Source organism: Petaurus breviceps, unplaced genomic scaffold (assembly GCF_028583685.1).
Source record: "Petaurus breviceps papuanus isolate PSGF00001 unplaced genomic scaffold, PetGlider_PUasm1.0 118, whole genome shotgun sequence".
NCBI classification, from domain to species: Eukaryota; Metazoa; Chordata; class Mammalia; order Diprotodontia; family Petauridae; genus Petaurus; species Petaurus breviceps.
In genome coordinates, this window is record NW_027185616.1 from 11,836,106 (window position 1) to 11,855,199 (window position 19,094).

The following is a 19,094-nucleotide window of genomic DNA, read 5'->3' on the forward strand; positions in this document are numbered from 1 at the left end:
ATGTTCTAGGTTTAAACCACATTGTATTTCCTTTTAACGCCACGGCTAGGATACTGACTGAATTCACAGGTCAGCCTTCTATGCTCTCCTACTTCCTATGATGTCCATTCCAAGAAGCAGATTTCTTACAACTCCACTCAATAATTTCCAGAATCCCACAGAAGACTAACAAGGAACCTGGGATTGAGCTGGTACAACATAGTGGTTTCCCTTCACCTTTGATATATTTGCAAGTCCATGGAAAGCAAATTGTAGATCTGTCCTGAAACTCATCAGTGTTCTGAAGTGCACTCTAGACAAGTCGCCCAGACATGAGAATTAAGGAATTAATGGTCTTTGTAAACCACTGAAAAGCTGCCTAATGCCTACCACCTCCTTCTCACCCCCAATAACAAGTGCCCAACATGACAGATTTAAGTACTGGGACTTCTTTGTACATTTCACTGAGTGTCCCCTGTTGTGCTGGGTCAATGATGTCCTCTTATCCTCTCTGCCTATTCAGAAGCTTCCTTAATTGTTTTCAGGATCTGGTTTATACCCTACTTCTTCCTTGAATCTCTCCCTAATTACTCCAGCTCACATGCATCTTTTTTAAATTTATTAATTTATTTAGTTTTAGTTTTCAACATTCACTTTCATAAGTTTTAAATTTTCTCCCCCTCCTTCCCCACGATGGCTTGCAATATGATAAGGCTCTGAACCTACGTTCCTATTAAACACATTTTCACATTATTCACATTGCATAGAAGAATTATAGTGAATGGGAGAGAACATGAGAAAGAAAAAAACAAAACAATAAAAGAAAGTAGTCTGCTTCACTCTGCATTCTTACGCCATAGTTCTTTCTCTAGATACGGATGGCATTTACCATTATGAGTCCTTTGAAATAGTTTTAGAGGGGTGGCCAGGTGGCTCAGCAAGTAAGAATACCAGCTCCAGTGTTGGGATGACCTGGATCAAATCCAGGCTCAGATACTCAGCACCACACCCAGAAATAACTGGCCATGTAACCTTGAGCAAGTTACTTAACCCCGATTGCTTTAAAAAAAAAAAATAAATCGTTTTAGGTCCTTGAATTGCTGAGAAGGGCTACAGTCATCGCACACTGTGACTACATCTGTGAACAGTGTCCTCCTGGTTCTGCTCACTTCACTCAGCATCAGTTCATGTAAGTCTTTCCAGGTTTTTCTGAAGCCCGCCTGCTCATCATTTCTTATAGCACAATAGTATTCTATTACATTCATAAACCACGGCTTGTTCAGCCATTCCCCAATTGATAGGCATCCTTTAAAATTTCCAGTTCTTGGTCACCCCAAAAAGAACTGCTATAAATATTTTTGTGCACGAGGGTCCTTTTTCCATTTTTATGATCTCTTTGGGATACAGCCCTAGAAGCGGTATTGCTGGGTTAAAGGGACATGCACATTTTTATGGTCCTTTGGGTATAGTTCTAAATTGCTCTCCAGAATGGTTTCAGCTCACAGCTCCACCAACAATGCATTAGTGTTCAAATTTTCCCACATCATCTCCACCATTTATCATTTTCCTGTTTTGTCACGTTAGCTAATCTGATAGGTGTGATGTGGTACCTCAGAGTTGTCTTAATTTACTTCTCTCTAATCAATAGTGATTTACAGTGTTTTTTTTTTCCTCATGACTATAGATAGCTATATTTTTTCCTCTGAAAATTGCCTCACATGCATTTTTCTTTTGCTCTGAAATCACATAGCATTTATGGTCCATACCATCCTCTAGTCATCATTTTCGGTTGCTGTCATGGAGATGCACACTCAATAAATGATCCTAGAATAGCTAACATAAGGGTTATCACAGAGCCAGGCCTGACACAGAGTGGAGAGTTCCTATTATCCAATTCTCGGACCTCAAACAGGTTAATTGGTTTGTCTTCTTTTCCTAATTAGGTGGTTTTAGCCTCAGCAGAGCAGCTAATAAGATGGTCTTGAAGCATTAAGGCCTAGATTCATTAAGCATTGGAGCATTAAGACCTGGATTCAAGTACTGCCTCTGACATGTGTTATATACCAGCTCTGTGATTCTGGAGGAGCCACTTAACCCCTCTCAGTGCCCCAAGAAACTCTCTAAGAATCTTAAGTTTCAGAGCAAGTGCTGATATGCAGAGGGAAATTCCTCATGGAGAGTCCCTAAAGCCAATATAATCACCAGGCTGGTCCCTTCCCTCTACACACCACCAGAGAAGAAACAGGGTAATTATGCTAACATTACTCACCTCACTGGTTTATTGTGCTTTGTAAATCTTCAATTAATAAAGAAATGAGAGTCATTATAATTGTCATTATCAGTCTTGCTCCCCAGGTATAATCCAATTGAAAGTCATTTGGGGATCATCAATGAAGAGCTGGAAGACACCATAGTGGCCATTTATCCAAATCCCTCACTTTACAGATGAGGGACTGAGACCAAGGTTAAGTGATCTGGCCAAGACCACACAGCTGATAAATTTCAGAGGAAGAAACTTGACCCCAGGTCACCTGAGTCATTCCTTGAGCAACACGGAAGATTCTGATGATATAAATTTACAAGCTAGTTTCAGGGGAGGGGGCGACAGGAGATACACATAAAATAGCAAATAACAATAATGTTCCTGACTTATTGAAGAAGTGCAGATCGAGGTAAACTGGACTTGGAGCTCTATCCTGAGGTGACCCAGGCATCATCAGTATGAGAGGCAGTATGGAATGATGGGAAGTGTACTGAATGGGGAGCCAGGAGAGCTTTCTTCTAATCTTGGCTCGGCAGTTAATTTGCTTTGTTATGCTGAGCAAATCACTTCACATTTCTGGACCCTATTCCCTCATCTGTTAAAAAGGCTTTTGGATTAAATGGTTTCTAAAATCTTCTCCAACTCTGGCTGAGAGATGTGGAAACTTCTACGGAAACTATGTGACTGAAGTGTAAGAGGTCACAAAAAAAAAGGACTGACTCACCAGGATTGACAATGGAGGGTTTTATCACTGATGACTTAAAATTATTAATTAGTAATATCTAATGTAGAGCATGACAACCTCTCCCTCGACCACTTTTTTTTGAGGAAAGTAGGTTGTTCAGTGGGTAGAGCTTGGGACTTGGAATTAGGAAGTCTTGAGGCCAAATATATTTTCAAACATGATCTATTTGACTCTAGACAAATCATTTAATTTCTCTTGGCCTCAGTTTCCTGATCTGTAAAACAGCACCTGCCTCCCAGAGTTTTTGAGAAGGGGGAGGTGAAAGGCTGAATCTTGCCCATGGTTAACAGGTAACATAAAAAGTATAAAAGTAGTGTGAAAGGGAGACTTGAACCCATATTTGTCTTTCTCTGAAGCTTGTTCTCTAGGCATTATCCTACCTAGCTTGATTTTCCTACCCTGATATTATCCCTTCACTATATAATTTAATTAATATTTAATTAAATTAAATATCATTTAATTAGAATAGCATACAGGACAGCTAGGTTGAGCAGTAGATAAAGTTCCAGTCCTGAAGTCACAAAGACTCATCTACCTGAGGTCAAATCAGGCCTCAGACATTTACTAGTTGTGTGACCCTGGACAAGTCACTTAATCCTGTTTGCCTTGGTTTCCTCGTCTGTAAAATGAGTTGGAGAAGGAAATAGCAAACCATTTCAGTATCTTTGGCAAGAAAACCCCAAATAAGGACACAAATAGTAGAGCACAACTAAAACAAGTTAAATTTTGTGAAACTGAAATATTGTGGAAAAAGAGCTTGCATTGAAAGGGGCCGTGCTTGTTGGCGAACCCCATCTTCATTTCCCAGGAACCTTGGGATACAAAGTACCACCCTCCCTTTCCCACTTCCTACCATCAGCACTGCTTAGGCACCAAAGTCAGCTTGGCAGAAAGCAGCAGAAATCCCCCTTTTGTCAACTCATGTCTCTTTTCTGACTATGCCTGGTGGCCTTCACCTTCACCACCACCTTCTTCACAAGAAAAAGGCACTGATTTATTTCCGAATCTAACAAAGTCGAAGTTGAGAGACTGAAACAAAGTTTTAAAGCCTCATCCTAAGCATTCTGTAAACATCAAATAAAATGTCACACCATAATTTTCCACCACCTTAGAGAAGCAATCTCTCTAGTAACACAGGTTGTTATCAGGCTATTATCTCCAGGAAGGAGTGTATGCCCCATCTCTCCCTCTCTACTGAGCAGTATTGGGTCCTAGTACATTGTGGGGGGAAAAAAGAGGAATATTGGTGCCAGTCGCCAAAGCATTATTTTGCCAAAAGATATAACGGATGCATAGAGCAGGAGGATGTGGATGTAGCCAAATCCCTTTCTAGGTTGCCTTCAGGAAAGTGTTCTTATTCCCTCTCTGAGAAAGGCTGGCTTCTTTAATGAGGGCCTTCCCTTCCCAGGGGAACTGGTGATGCCTAAGACAAGCAGCAGTGAGGATGCACAGTCTGAGGAAATGACTTTGGAGGGGGAGGGGTAAGGAAACCTGTGAGCAGGGGAATGGGGTGCATAACATTGTCCTGCTGCCAGCTTCAATCATGACTTTCCTAATTTCCTTAAATTCTGCATTGGAGTGGAGGAGAGGAAGTCTGGGGATATTATTTTAACAACTGCTTACTCTGACCATTGAAAGTCCAATTATCTTAATGAACTGAGATTATTAAAAATTCAGATAATATCCATCTCCCTCCTCACACACACACACACACACACACACACACACACATTTTCTTCCTCAAATCTTTTTTGCTTTTCTCCAGATTTCTCTTTTACTTTATTTTGGACCACACCCCTGATTTTATTAAGTGAAAGGGAACTCTTACTGAAGAAACTCCTTCTACCAATGCCAACCTGTGCCTCCTCTACATCTTGTAGCCTTAGAGAACTACCTGGGACAAATGACTTGCTCAGATTCACACAGTATATGTCAGAGTCAAGAAATGACTCTCTATCCATGATGCCAAGATGCCTATCTTCTTAAGCAATCATTCTCTTGGACATCAAGCTTCCTTTTTCCTCATCATCTTTTCAGAAGATGTAAAACACAATAAGATTGCTGCATTGTGTTAGTTTATAGGCTGGGTACAGGTTAGCTGAAATTAAGGCACCAGAGACATGGAATGGACAGAAAATCAGAACTAATAGATGAAATTGCCATAATTGCTGTTTATACTTACCTAGTATTTTAGGACTGCAACACATTTAAAATATAGGATATCTCCAAAGTCTTAATCTTACTCTTAAATAATAAAAAAAACAGAAACAGAAAATCCTACTTAAGTTTATTTAAGCTATTAAAGCTTAAAACTACACTAAGACTTTTGGGGATACCCTTTCCATTATCCCACTGTCCCATCTGATTCCCACAATAACCTTGTGAGTGAAGCTTAGAGCAGTGAAATGTTTTGCCCACAGTATTATAAGCAATGGAAACATGGCTTGAATCCAGGCCTTCTGACTCTTTGTCCAGAGTTCTAAGGCACCACAAAATAAAACCATTCTCATTTATTATTTTTATTGAGGGCAGGATGGAGAGGGGAAGGGAGGATGAGGAAGGAGAAGGAAAAGCCACATTCTTTAGTTTAGTGTCCCTGTGTCCCAGGAGAGAGGCAATGAGACAATGGAGAGAGTCAGGAAACTGGGTTCTTCACATGTAATTATCCTAAGACTGTGGACAATCAAATTAACTTCTCAATGGCCCAGGCAACTCTCTAAGACTATATATTAAAAAAAAAAAGTTGTGGATCCAGGTCGTTGATTTTTAGGACTAGAAATGTCACTAGAAATAAGGGAAGTAATTTTAGCATGGCCCTATTTTAGTATGTTGGCCCCTAAGGGGACAAAAACATGAAATTCTCTTCCTGTAGCATGGGGGTATGGAAGGAGTTATAGACCCGGAGTCAGAGTTTGAATACAGGTTCTGCCATTAACTGTGTGGTCTTAGGCAAGTTACTAAACTTCTCCAGCTTCAGTTTCCCCATCTGTAAAATGAAGGGTTGGATGATCTTATAAATGGATAATCACTAATATTCCTTCCAGATTAAAATTAATGCTACGACTTCTTACTAGAGCTATATCCCCCTTTCCACAGGCCAGAACACTGACCAGTTATGTGCTATCAATGTAGGCAATGTGCCAAAGGAAAGAAAGACAGATTCTTTGGTCAACCAGGTCTCACCACAAGACATTGAGAATTTTCTGAGGCCCCCCAACACCTGGCTTAGGGAACTCACCACAGTCAAAAGAACAACTTCTCTTGATCACATTTAGCTAAACTTGTGACCCGCTGATTCATGTTTGTTCCTCCGACCTTGACCTCAAATCATCTCCCTTGATGACTCCTCAAAGAATGGACAGAGACTGAGGGGTTTTTCTTTCTTCTGGGAGGATGCCAGCTATTGAAACACCTAGAGACTTGCTCCTATTTATTCAATTAAATTCAATTTATTAAGTGAGTACTAGGTAGCAAGGCATTTTGCTACATCCTGAGTATTCAGTGACAAAAAGAAGTAATAAGGGTGACTAGGTGGCGCAGTGAGTAAAGCGCCAGCCCCAGAGTCAGGAGGACCCAAGTTCGGTTCCGGCCTCAGACACTTGATACCCACACAAAAAAAACTAGCCGCGTAACCTTGGGCAAGTTACTTAAACCCAATTGCCCTCCAAAAAGGCAAAACAAAAAGAAGTAATAAGACCCCCCCTCAAAGACCTTACATAATACTGATAAACTACAACATTTAAAGAAATAGGAAAATATAAAGCATACATAAAATAATACCAAGAGGGAAAGATTACAATTAACCAAGGGAATCGGAAAAGACCTTATGCTGGTCCTCATGAATTAGAAAATAATTATTAGCCTGGTTAACAGAAAAACATATTTTAGTCATAAGGAGCCAAATGGAAGACAAGAAATTTGCAGACATTTTTACAAAGAGATTGAGGACAGAGATCCAAAGAAAAAAGGTAATAATGACCACTGTAGAGTGGTCATTGCCATATCTTCAAAGAGAAGACAAGGAGAAGGGGTTTGCTATTTAAGGCAGCATAGTTTGGCGAACAGAGTGCTAGATGTGAATGGGTCCTTCTTCTGACTCTATCACAAACTATCCAAAATGGAGCTCACAGGTCTATGCCACACTACTGAACTGTTGAAATAATAAACCCTAGGAAGACAAAAGCTTGTGAATAAAGCTCACTACAGATACCCCAGTCTTAGGATCATTTAAAGCCAGAAGGAACCTAAAAGGCCATCGGGGCCAAACATTTTTGTTTTTTATAGTTGAGGAAGCTTAAGCCCCAAGAGATTAACTGTCCAAGATTGCACATGTGGCAGGTCAAACAGCTGGGATTTGAATCCTCTGATTATATAACAGTGCTCTCTTCCCAATACTATGTTGTCTTTTGTCAGGAGATGAGAAATAAGGGATTATGCCAATGTTTTGATTGATTACAAGTTGGGAACTGATCGTATTTTGTAACTGAAAAAGGACATGCATAGAAGAATAAAATATTTTCATGACATAGAGGAGAAACTCTATTACACCTGGGGCATTATGGTGGGATTCCTCAAATACTAGCTCTATGACCCTGGGCAAGTCACTTAACCTCTGGTACCTCAGTTTCCACACCTGTATTATTGACATAATACCTCCTAGGGTTGTTGTGAAGCTAAAGTGAGATAATTGCAAAGCACTTTACAAACACAATAGTATATATTTAAGGAAATGAGTGGGCCCCACATGTTTGAGAGGCTCATGTGTAAGGAGAGGATGCTGTTTCCATCATCTTGTGTGGCTCAAGGGAGTCAGAATGGACATCACTAGCCTCTTCTTCCTCCCAACCTTTTCCAAGGGAGACTTTCATTCTTGCCAAGAAGCAAAGCTGGAGGTTGAGACTGGAGACTACTCTCTGCTCTCCTCAGAGGGGAGTAGGCTAGAAGTATATTTGTCTGCTCCCTTAAATAGTTTTCCTAGGAAATATGATCAGGCTCAAGTTAATTTCTGATTGCTTTGTCTTTGTGGAGGGAAGAGGGGCTACAAGCTCTACAGCCAAAGCTTGACCCTTTCCCCACTTAATACCAGTTTTACAATGAAAACACATATAGAAAATAGTAAAGAAACTCATTAGTTCAAATCATAGCAAAACAAAAATCAGAAAAGGTATACAGAAAAGAATATATACAAGACAATACAAAGTGAAGGAGCTCTCTAATTAGGAATGAGATTACTAAGATCAATGAAGAAAGATCTCACCAAAGAAGGAACTCCCCAAAGTCTTCTAAATTAGCAAGCTGGGAATAGGGGCATGATGCCAGCTCCTCTCACATCTTCCCAGAGGTTTTTCTTTCAAAAACCTGAAGTGAATTTGGCTTCTTCCATCTTCTCTCTTGAGGCTATAAGCCATTTTGATGCCCAATAAGACACCGGCCTGGAGAGTCCTAAGAAGGCCTCTTGTAAGAATTGAAGCTCTTGGGGCGGCCAGGTGGCTCAGCGAGTAAGAGCACCGGCTCCAGTGTCGGGATGACCTGGATCAAATCGGGGCTCAGATACTCAGCACCACACCCAGAAATAACTGGCCGTGTAACCTTGAGCAAGTTACTTAACCCCGATTGCTTAAAAAAAAAAAGAATTGAAGCTCTTGCCCTCTTGGCAGCTCTACCTAACCCACTAAGCAGGGCAGGACCTTCATCTCCATCAATATAGATAGAGTGCCCTACCAATGGACTTTGGGACAGTGGTTATGTATAAATGCTAACTAATGTTATCATCATCTTCATCATCACCCACTAAAACCCTACTTTCCATAACTCTCATGGGACAGCTAAGTGACATGAATAGAGCACTGGGTCTGAAATCGGGAAGATGAGTTCAAATCTAGCCTCAGAGACTTTATTTTAGCTGTGTGATCCCAGGAAAGTCATTTTATTTTTATCTGCCTCAGTTTCCTCAACTGTAAAATGGGGGTATTAATAACAACTACCTCCCAGGATTGTTCTCAGGATAAAACGAGACACTATTTGTAAAGCACTTAGCACAATGCCAAGAACATATTTGGTGCTTAATAAATGCTCATTCCCTTTCCTATCAGCTACTTGGAAACCCTTTTCTTCTCCGGAGCCTTCTGGGCCAAGTCATCTTTCGGCCAGTGAAAAGCCTCTGTCCCTGCCCTCTAGAGAAGTGTTCTTTACCTAGAGAGAGCCTGCGATTTTTCAACCAGGACCTTGCTGGGGATTTGGAATATGTAAACATGACATGTTTGCACTGTTGCAGACGCCTCCTCGTGTCTACAAAGTAATCTCCAAAACAGCCTGTTTTTCTTTGTATTTGCTCTATAATTCTGGATCTGCTCTGCTCTGAGGTCTACAGAAGTTTGTACCTTCACCTTGCTTTCTTCTCCCTGCCCATGGTTTGCATCTTGCCAGCAATGACCCATCAGCCATCTGCCATCTTGCTTTTCTCCCAGCAGGTGACAAAAGTCCCAATCTGGTTGGGTGCTCAAATCCCTTTCTTTTTCTCCTGCCTCTCTGCCTGACTTCAGTTTAACCCTTCTGGAGTTCTGACATGTAGATATAATAAGGTGACAACTCTGTCACCTGGTCTCAAGTAAATCGCTTAGACCCCCCTTAGCCCTCAACCGGATTCTTGGAAGCATTTGGATGAACTGTTTAAAAGAAATTAACCCAGTGGCTATTTCACTGAATTAGAATTCTGAACACCTTACCAACCAGTGACATTCTGTGTGACCTTGGGCAGCATACCAAATTAAAGTGGGAAGAACACCCATCAGAATTGGAGTTAGGGACCCAGGGTTCAAATTCTAAATTTATTATTTATTCCTTTTGTAACCTTGAGCAAGTCATTTAAACTCTGTAGTGATCAGTTTCCTCATCTGCAAAATGAGGCAAATTGGACAAAATGGCCTTTGATGTTCCTTTCAGTTTTAAATCTAGGATTCTGAGATCCTGTGATCCCTGGGGCTCAGTTATTCCATCTGTAATGGAAAAGAATCACATGCACTCACTCACCCCATCTGCCTCTGGGGGCTTGGAGGGAGCATAAGTGGCATGATATCTACAGCAGGCAATGAACACCTCAGACACAGTGTGTTAAATGAAGTGGTGGGGTGGTTTCTCTAATTAACAAGCTTCCAATTAAACTTCTGGCAGTGGTGCATTGAGGATAGAAGCCTGAATATGAAGCATGAAGTTGAATTAAATATTTTGATTGCAGCTGGTTTCCAAAGACACAGGCAGAAAAAGGACATTTTCCCCTCTTCAAACAACAGCCTTGGCCAAGATCCCTAAGCTGAACTTTCCAAAGTGATGATACCATTATAATCTTACGTTGGACATCAGCCACCGAACAGTGCCTCTTTCCCTCCCATGGCATCTGCATTCATCACATCCTGCTGAAAGATACTAAGTAGGCTTTCTGAAGTTTTCTGAAAGCTGACAGGATATGGAGAATCCTAGTGAGTGAGTGGTCTGGTAGAAAGAGCACAGGACAGATGGTCAAGAGGCCTCGACTATACTATAAGCTTGGCTGCTAACTAGCTATGTGACAGTCATCATAGTATAGGGGAAAGAAATCTGGTTCTGGACTCAGAGGGTCTGGGGTCAAATCCCAGCCCTGATGTTTACTACGTGTCAGACCTTTGCCAAATCACTTTAACAACCCCTTAGTCTCAGTCTCCATATCTTTAAAATGGAGAATGGAGGTTAGAGATGACCTCTGAGGTCTAGGTCTATGATCCTATGATCTCTTTGTGTTTCTTTTTCCTCATCTGACAAATGAAAATAACAGTACCAGGACTACCTATCTTACAGGGTTATTATTATGGAGATGAAATGAGATTTGTCAATATGAAAGCAGCTGGAAATGTGCTGTACATAAATGGAAAATGGCATTATGATGGTTTTTATTAACTCCAACTCAAAGCCCTCTTTCACACAATGAGAGCAGAGAACCCATTGTCCTCCTGATACCTGTTTGATCCTCAAGAAGCTTCCCTGACATAGGGACTTTCCTCAAGTTCTGGGAATTAGGGAAAGCTTTTGTCCAGGGCTGCAAATTTCTGAGCTCTACATCTGTCTTCTAAACAGTTCAATCTTTTCAGTGTTAAGTGCTTAGAAGGGCTCCCTCTGTTTTTTTTTCCCTGAGTCTCACTCCTTCCAAAGGCAATTCATCCCCATGTTGACAGGCACAGTTTTGACTAGATGTGTCTGTTGCTAAATGGCTCCAGTTGGGGCTGCTCCTGTCAGAGAGCCAAAATGTGAATTCTTTTTTTCCTTCCCCACACCAAGCCTTCCACCCCCTGACTAGATTGTCATAGAACCAGAGGATCAGAATTTTAGGACCTGAAAGGGCTAAGCCCTAGTCCAGCTCCCTTGGTTTACAGATGAGGTAACTGAGGCCTAGATATCCACCCAGTAAAACAGCTGCTTCTTCTGTCCATAAAGATGTCTGCCACAGAAATCATGGTCAAATTCTAGCCAAAGTGGCATAATTGACCATTGGGCTCAATGCCTGAGATCATAGAGGGCAGATAACAAGATCATCCCTGGTTTGTATGCCAAAGAAATAGCCAGCCAGTCTTGGTTCAGTTTCAATTCTAAAGAAAAAAAAAGTTGGGGTGGCTAGGTGGCACAATGAATAGAGCATCAGCCCTGGAGTCGGGAGGACCTGAATTCAAATCCGGCCTCAGACACTTAATACACACACAAAAAAACTAGCCATGTGACCTCGGGCAAGTCACTTAACATCAACTGCCCTACCTTCTCCCCCTCCAAAAAGCAAGAAGAAGAAGAAAGAGGAGGAGGAGAAGGAGGGGGAGGAGGAGGAGAAGACTTAATATCAGCAACCCTCTACTAGCCATTGGCATAGATGATGAGCTCTTTGGACTAACCCTGTCAATTGTAAAGTCCAAGCAGGTTTTCCTCTCCTTCCCTGCTTACTTCTAGCCAAATTCCCTGTACTGCCAATTGATCTGTGCTCAAGCAGCAAAACTAATTTTAATATTTACTTGGTACTTTGAAAGAGCTGTGATTGTGTTGATGTGGGCACCCACTCCACACATCAATCAAGCAACTTTTATTCAAGGCCTGTTATGGAGCTAATACTGTGCCAGGGGTTGAAAACTCAAATACCAAAGTAGGACAAACCTTGCCTTCAAAGAGGTGACTTTCTGCTAGGGAGACAGGAGATGTTCACAGAGAAATAAATATAGGATCTATAAAAAAAAATGCATAAATATACAATGATGAAAGAGACACTATCACTGTGGGAGGAATCAGGACAGGCTTCTTGAAGGAGGTGTCTCTAGAGTTCAGCCTTGAAGAGAGCTAGAGACCCCAAAAGACTGAAGTGAGGAATTAGAATATCCTGGGCATGGTAGGAAAGCTAGGGGTGGGAGACACGATTTGAGCAAAGACACAGAGGTAAAGAGATTGAATATTGTGTGCCAGGAATTGTAAGATTGAGGAAATACAGATCATAAATCCTTCACATTTTATATGTTGCTGTGACCAAAAAGAAAAAAAATCATTACCCAGCATCCAGCCTTTGGAAAATGAGCTTCTCTGAACTCAGCTAGGCTGGTCCATCACTGGGTCCTTTCCAACCTGGTAAGACCTTCCAGCACTCAATGGCATAGCCCTCAGGAACCCAAGGTCACTCCCAAGCTATGACACAGAATCAGAAGAGTGCTTTTGTAGAAGAACTCAGTATTAGCCGGAACAAAAACATAATTTGAATGATGAACTTAGCATGCACACAAAACAATGGCAAACGCATCTTGTACTCTAAAACCACACTGAAAGACTTTTCTTCATGATTCCCCGTCATAATATTGATATACAGGGCATCATTAGAGACATATATGACCGAAAAAAGAGGGTGAACCAGTCACATGGTAAAAGCAAGCAATAACTATTGGTAGTCATTGGCATTCCCCCAGTGCCAAGAGAACTAAAAGACTTCAATAATACTGAGCAGGTCCCCTCACATGGAATATTTACGGAAATTCAGAGACAAGAATGACTCAGGATGATCTTTTTTTCTTAATGCTTTATTAACTTCTGATTTACATCATCCGTTTCCACCAGATTTTGAGTTACAAATTTTCTCCCCATTTCTCCCCTATCCACCGCCCCAAGATAGCAGTCCCACAGGATATCCCCTTCTCCAGTCTGCTCTCTCCCACATTTTCCCCTGCACCCCTTTCCACTTTTCCAGTGGATCTCTATGCCTCAGTGCCTGCACATTCCATTTCCCAATTACATGTAAGATGGTATTAATAATAGTATATATACATATATATGTATACACACACATATATATACATATATATATACACACATATTTGAATATTTGATTTCAAAACTTTCAATTCTAGATTCATTCCCCTCCTTCCCCATTACCCATCCCTACTGGGAAGATACGCAGTTCAGTATAGGTTGTACATGTGTGGCTAATGCAAAACAATAACAGAGTAGATACATTGTAAAAGACTGATTACACTTCCCTCCCTCCCATCCCACCTCCCACCTGCTCTACTCTCCACTTTGACCCCATCTATTTTCAAAAGTGAGTGCTTCCAACTTCCCTCCCCCCCAGCCCACCCTCCCTTCTATCATCCCCCCTCTTATCCCCTTCCCCCCCTATTCTCCTGGAGGATGAGATACCCTATTTAGTGTGTATTTCACTCCCTCCTCAAGCCAAATTCAATGGGAATAAGGTTGACCCATTTCCTTTTGCCTTCCTATTCTTCCCCTCCATTGTAACCATATTCCCTTGCCTTTTCTGTATGAGATAGTTTACTCCAATCTGTCTCTCCCCCATCTCCTTTCATTATATTCCTCTCTCACCTCTTAATTTCACCTTTTAAGTATCACCCCTTCCTGTTAAATTGGACCTGTGCCCTCTATCTGTGTATACCTGTAAACATATATACACACATTCACATATGTATTCATATGCCCATATACCCTCATATATAGACATATATATATATACATATATATATATTTCTAATCCCTTCAACTACTGAGAAAAGTTTCATAAGTTACGATTATTGTTTTTCCATGTAGGAATGTTAATAGTTCAACTTTGATAAGTTCCTTATGATTTGTTTTCCCTGTTTACCTTCTCATGCTTCTCTTGCTTCTTGTATCTGAATGTCAAATTTTCTATTCAACTCTGTTTTTTTCAGCAAGAATGCTTGGAAGTCCTCTATTCCACTGAATGACCATATTTTCCCCTGAAACATGATACTCAGTTTTGCTGGGCAGGTGACTCTTGGTTTTAATCCCAACTCCTTTGCCCTTTGGAATATCATATTCCAAGCCCTTCGATCCCTCAGTGTAGAAGCTGCCAGATCCTGGGTTATCCTGATTGTGTTTCCACAATATTGAAATTGTTTCTTCCTGACTGCTTGTAATATTCTCTCCTTAATCTGGGAATTCCATAACCTGGCTATAATATTCCTAGGAGTTTTCTTTTTGGGATCTTTTTCAGGAGGTGATCAGTGGATTCTTTCAACCTCTATTTTGCCCTCTGGTACTAAAACATCAGGGCAGTTTTCTTTGAGAACTTCCTAGGGGATGATTTCTAGGTTCTTACTTTGGTCATGGCTTTCAGGCAGTCCAATAATTTTTAAATTATCTCTCCTGGATCTATTGTCCAGGTCAGTGGTTTTTCCCATGAGATATTTCACATTGCCTTCTATTCTTTCATTTGTTTGGATCTGTTTAACAGCATCTTGATCTCTCATAAAGTCATTAGCTTCCATTTGCTCCAACCTAATTCTGAAGCAATGATTCTCCTCATTGAGTTTTTGAGATTCTTTTTCCATCTGGCAAATTTGGCTTTTTAAGGCATTCTTCTCCTCATTGCCTTTTTGAGCCTCCTTTGCCATTTGAGTCAGTCTGTTTTTTAAGGTATTATTTTCCTTAGTCAGGTTGTTGACTCTCATTTCATAATTTTCTTGCATTGTTCTCATCTCTCTTCCCAATTTTTCCTCTACTTCTCTTATTTGGTTTTCAAAATCTTTCTTAAGGTCCTCTATGGCCTGTAACCAGCTTGTATTTTCCTTTGAAGCTTTTGGTGCAGCACTTCTGACTTCACTGTTTTCCTCCTGTTCCATGCTTTGCTCCTTTTTGTCCCCAAAATAGGAGTGTAATGTTGGCATCTTCTGTCTGCTTTGTTTCCTTTGCCTGATCATTTTGCCACTCAATTACTTGACTTTTGGGCTTTTTGCCACAGCAGGACTCTGCCACCAGACAGGGGAGCTTTCCTCCCAAATGCTGGGGTATTCTCAGCTGCCAGAGGTATTAGGTGGGTGCCCTCTCTGAGGTCTCCACACGCTCTGGCAAGCTGGACACACACCCCAGAACCTCCACCCTAGACTGCAATCCAGATCCAAGCAGGTTAAAGCAAGAGCGATTACCCCTCAGACTGGTGCTTGGTCCCCCTACACTCTGCAGACCAAGAGCTGAAGCTGCCATGTGGTGTTGGCTGGCTGTGCCAGCATCTCAGCGGCTTTTCACCCTGGGGGTAAAAGCCACGCACTCCCACTTACTGGTCCCAAAGGCCAGACTGTACTGACTTCTCACTTTGTCCTTTGTGTCTATGTGTTGATAAATCTGGAAACTGCCACAGCTGCTGCTGATCTGGGGTCCCTCTGGCCGGCAGCTGGTCAGACCCGCCCTGGAGCTAAAGCCTCAGTGTGTGTGGGGCTGGGCTCGGCTCCCAGAGTGATGCTCTGGATTCCTGCCGGCCTACAGGGTTGTCCTCAGTGAGAGGTTAGCTTCTCTGTGTCATTTTGTGGGTTCTGTAGCTCCAAAGTTTGTTTAGAGTCCCCTTTTTACATGGATTAGGGGGGGTGGAAGCTGGAGCTGCGGGAAGGTCCTGCTTCTACTCCGCCATCTTGGCTCCACCCCTCAGGATGATCTTTAACAGAAAGGTTGTAGTCTGCAGAGTTCAACAGAGTATCCCCATCAATGAAATCACACCACTCAGTATAGAGATAGCCATCATCTTGGTATTCCCTATAATTACAAGTTGACCATAACTGTAATTTAAATTTGGTTACATTTTACAATTAAAAAAAAATCTGTAAAGGACTCAACACGCCTTCATGTCCCTTAATCCCCATTACTTCGTACAGAAAGAAGAGGGGGGGTAGAAGGATGTGATAATCAGGGGTTAGAAGGGGTTTCAAGATTACCTACTCCAAGCATTATTTTCAGTGCTGAATTAACCGCATAATTAAGGGTTATCAAATGAGCTTTCAAAGACCAGACCTAGAGGCAGTAAGGTGGCACCATGAATAGAGCAGTAGTCCAGAAGTCAGGAGGACCTGAGTTCAAATCCAGCCTCAGACACTTGACACTTACTAGCTGTGTGACCTTGAGCAAGTCACTTAACCCCAATTACCTTACCTTCCGCCTTCAAAAAAAAGGCCAGACCTAGTCCGATCCGTATCTGAACCCAACCCCGCATTGTGAATCCCTTCTACAACTGACCAAACAAGTGGTCATCCAATCATTCCTTGAAATGTCTATTGAGGAAAAACCCATTCCCTCCCCTATAAAGCCCATAATTGTTAAGAAGTTTTCCTTTGTGTTAAACTTAAATTTGCATCTTTGTAGCTTTCATCTGTTCCTAGTTCCATCCTCTAGAGTCAAGTAGAACAACCCTAAGTTCTTTTCCATGCAACAACCCTTCAAAGACATGAAGAAAACAACTCAAATGACATCCAAGGAAGTCATTGTTTTCCTAGCTTGATGCTCTACATTCATCAAATTTCTGTTGCTGTGGTTGACATGGATGAAAATGATGGCAAAAACCAGATCTAGTTACACCCACCAAATGAGTTCTGCTTTTCATGTTTTGCTCGAAGCAAAATCTACTATTTGCATGAGTTCAGAAAGTAAGGACGGAGGAATGGGGATTTCAATCAATGTCTGTGACTTTGCTGGCCAGGCTTATTGGAAAGAGAGTTGTGATCTCCATCTAGATGCTGACATTAGAGGCATAGATGTGTGACCTTCTCTCTGGGCCTCATTTCCTTCTTTGTAAAATGAGGAAGGTTGGACTAGGTTACTTCTAAAGTTCCATCCTGCCTTAAAAGTAGGATCTAATGTTCTATGATCCAATATGATTTGTTCTTCTCCCATTCAAATAATTCAGAGTTACTGTTCACAAGGGTTTAGTACCTGACAATCTTCACAGCTCTTAAAACATGATTAGAAATATTACAAATATTTGACAAACATTGGGTTGTTACCTTATTGAGAATAAAGTGCAGGATTTCTTTGGAATCCAAGGAAGGTTCACTCTTATAAGGAACTGGGCTTCTTTCCCTTAGTGGGAAAATCTATCCAGTAAGCATGATTAGTTAAGTAAAGCCATCATCCCCATACTTGTGGCTAGGTTCTGTTGGAGTAGGGACTCAGGCCTAGACAGGGACTTTTTTTGGTGTACATGTCTTTCCTCAATTATTTTGGAGCAATTAAGTCATTAATCCTCAACTATTTTTTAAAATAACTAGATCATTTCAAACAGCATAATTAATTGAAAGCAATTTACAGAGCTCAAGTTCAACATATCCCACTCATTAAAATCACAACTGTTTTCTCTAAAGCTAAAGCTATTCATGTAAATCCTAAAAAGCACAGAGAATAATCTGCTCCTCCCTTTCCCTGACTTCCACTTCAGCAACCCTCAGCTGCTCCGAATCCATCCGCACTGTGTCATTCCTTAGCCAGGGAAGGGGGAGAAGAGAGGGAGGACCTAGCTCTGTCTGTGGGTAAGTCCAGAGATTCCAGGACACTCTTGGATACCACCTGAGCTCAGCACCACAGGGAATTGAGGGAAACAGAGCAGGAGGAAGCGTTAATGTCAGCTGAATGCACATTTGGCTCAGCTGCCCATGTTTATAAGTTTATAAGCTCCCTGAGGGTAGGTGTAGTGCTTCAGACTCTGCATTCTAGTACAGGGCCTTCTGCACAGTAAGTGCTCAATGAATCTTTGTAGAAATGAAGGAATGAGTACCCCCCCATTCAGAAAGAAACTGTGCTTATACACCTGTTGTCTGCAAAAACCTGTACTGAAGGAAGGTCAGACAAACAGGACAACTCTAAAAGCTATAACATCGTTAAATACTTGATGAGTAAAGCAAGTTGCACATATATGGAATTTCATATACAATCCTCTTTTACTGTTCTAATATGTATATGAAAATGTAGTTCTATTTGATGTTTGTTAAGCTCAGAACAAAAATTAAAATTAAAAATAAAACCAAAAATTCCTGTATTGACTAGGTAGTCAGGGTGGGGTGGTGGCAGCTCATCCACAATACTAGGCATTCTTAATCATTTTTGTGCCAAGGACATGTTGTCAGTCTAGTAAAGCCTGGGGACTCCTCAGAATAATGCTTAGTACCTATAGTCATGATTTAAGAAAATGATGAATTTTAGGTTAATGAAAATAGAGATTTATTTCTTTTTCCCATGGACCGCCCCCTCCACTTGAAATCTATGTTTAGAATCCCTGTACTACACCGCAATGCTTCTGAGATAAGACTTAAATACATAAAAATACTCAGAGAATTGTATAGAACAGGTGATCATCACATAGTCTTAGGGTAGTAGAAAGCCCTAAACCTTGGAGACAGGTGTTCAAGGCCAGTCTCTCACACTTAGCGGTGATATAACCTCAGACAATCCTTTAATCAGGCTGGGTCTCTGTATTCTTACACATCAAAGGTAGACCATAATACCTGTATTATCTAACTCATGCAACTGCTATAAGGAAACACTTCAATAAAGTGTAGGGTCCTATATAAATGATGACAGTGATGGTAACAGGGACGGTGATGGTGATGATGATGGTGAAGATGAAGATGACAATTAGGGAATGAAGGATTATACATTGATACAAAGCTGAATACACAACGGAATTTTCTTAGAATGCTGGTCTTGAATGGGCTTTCCCTTTCACAGCATGAAATGTGCCATACATCATCTTGTTTATAAAAGAGACTTGACCTACGAGTGTATCTCAATCTGTGATATAATGAGGCATCTCCAGTTAGGGATTTA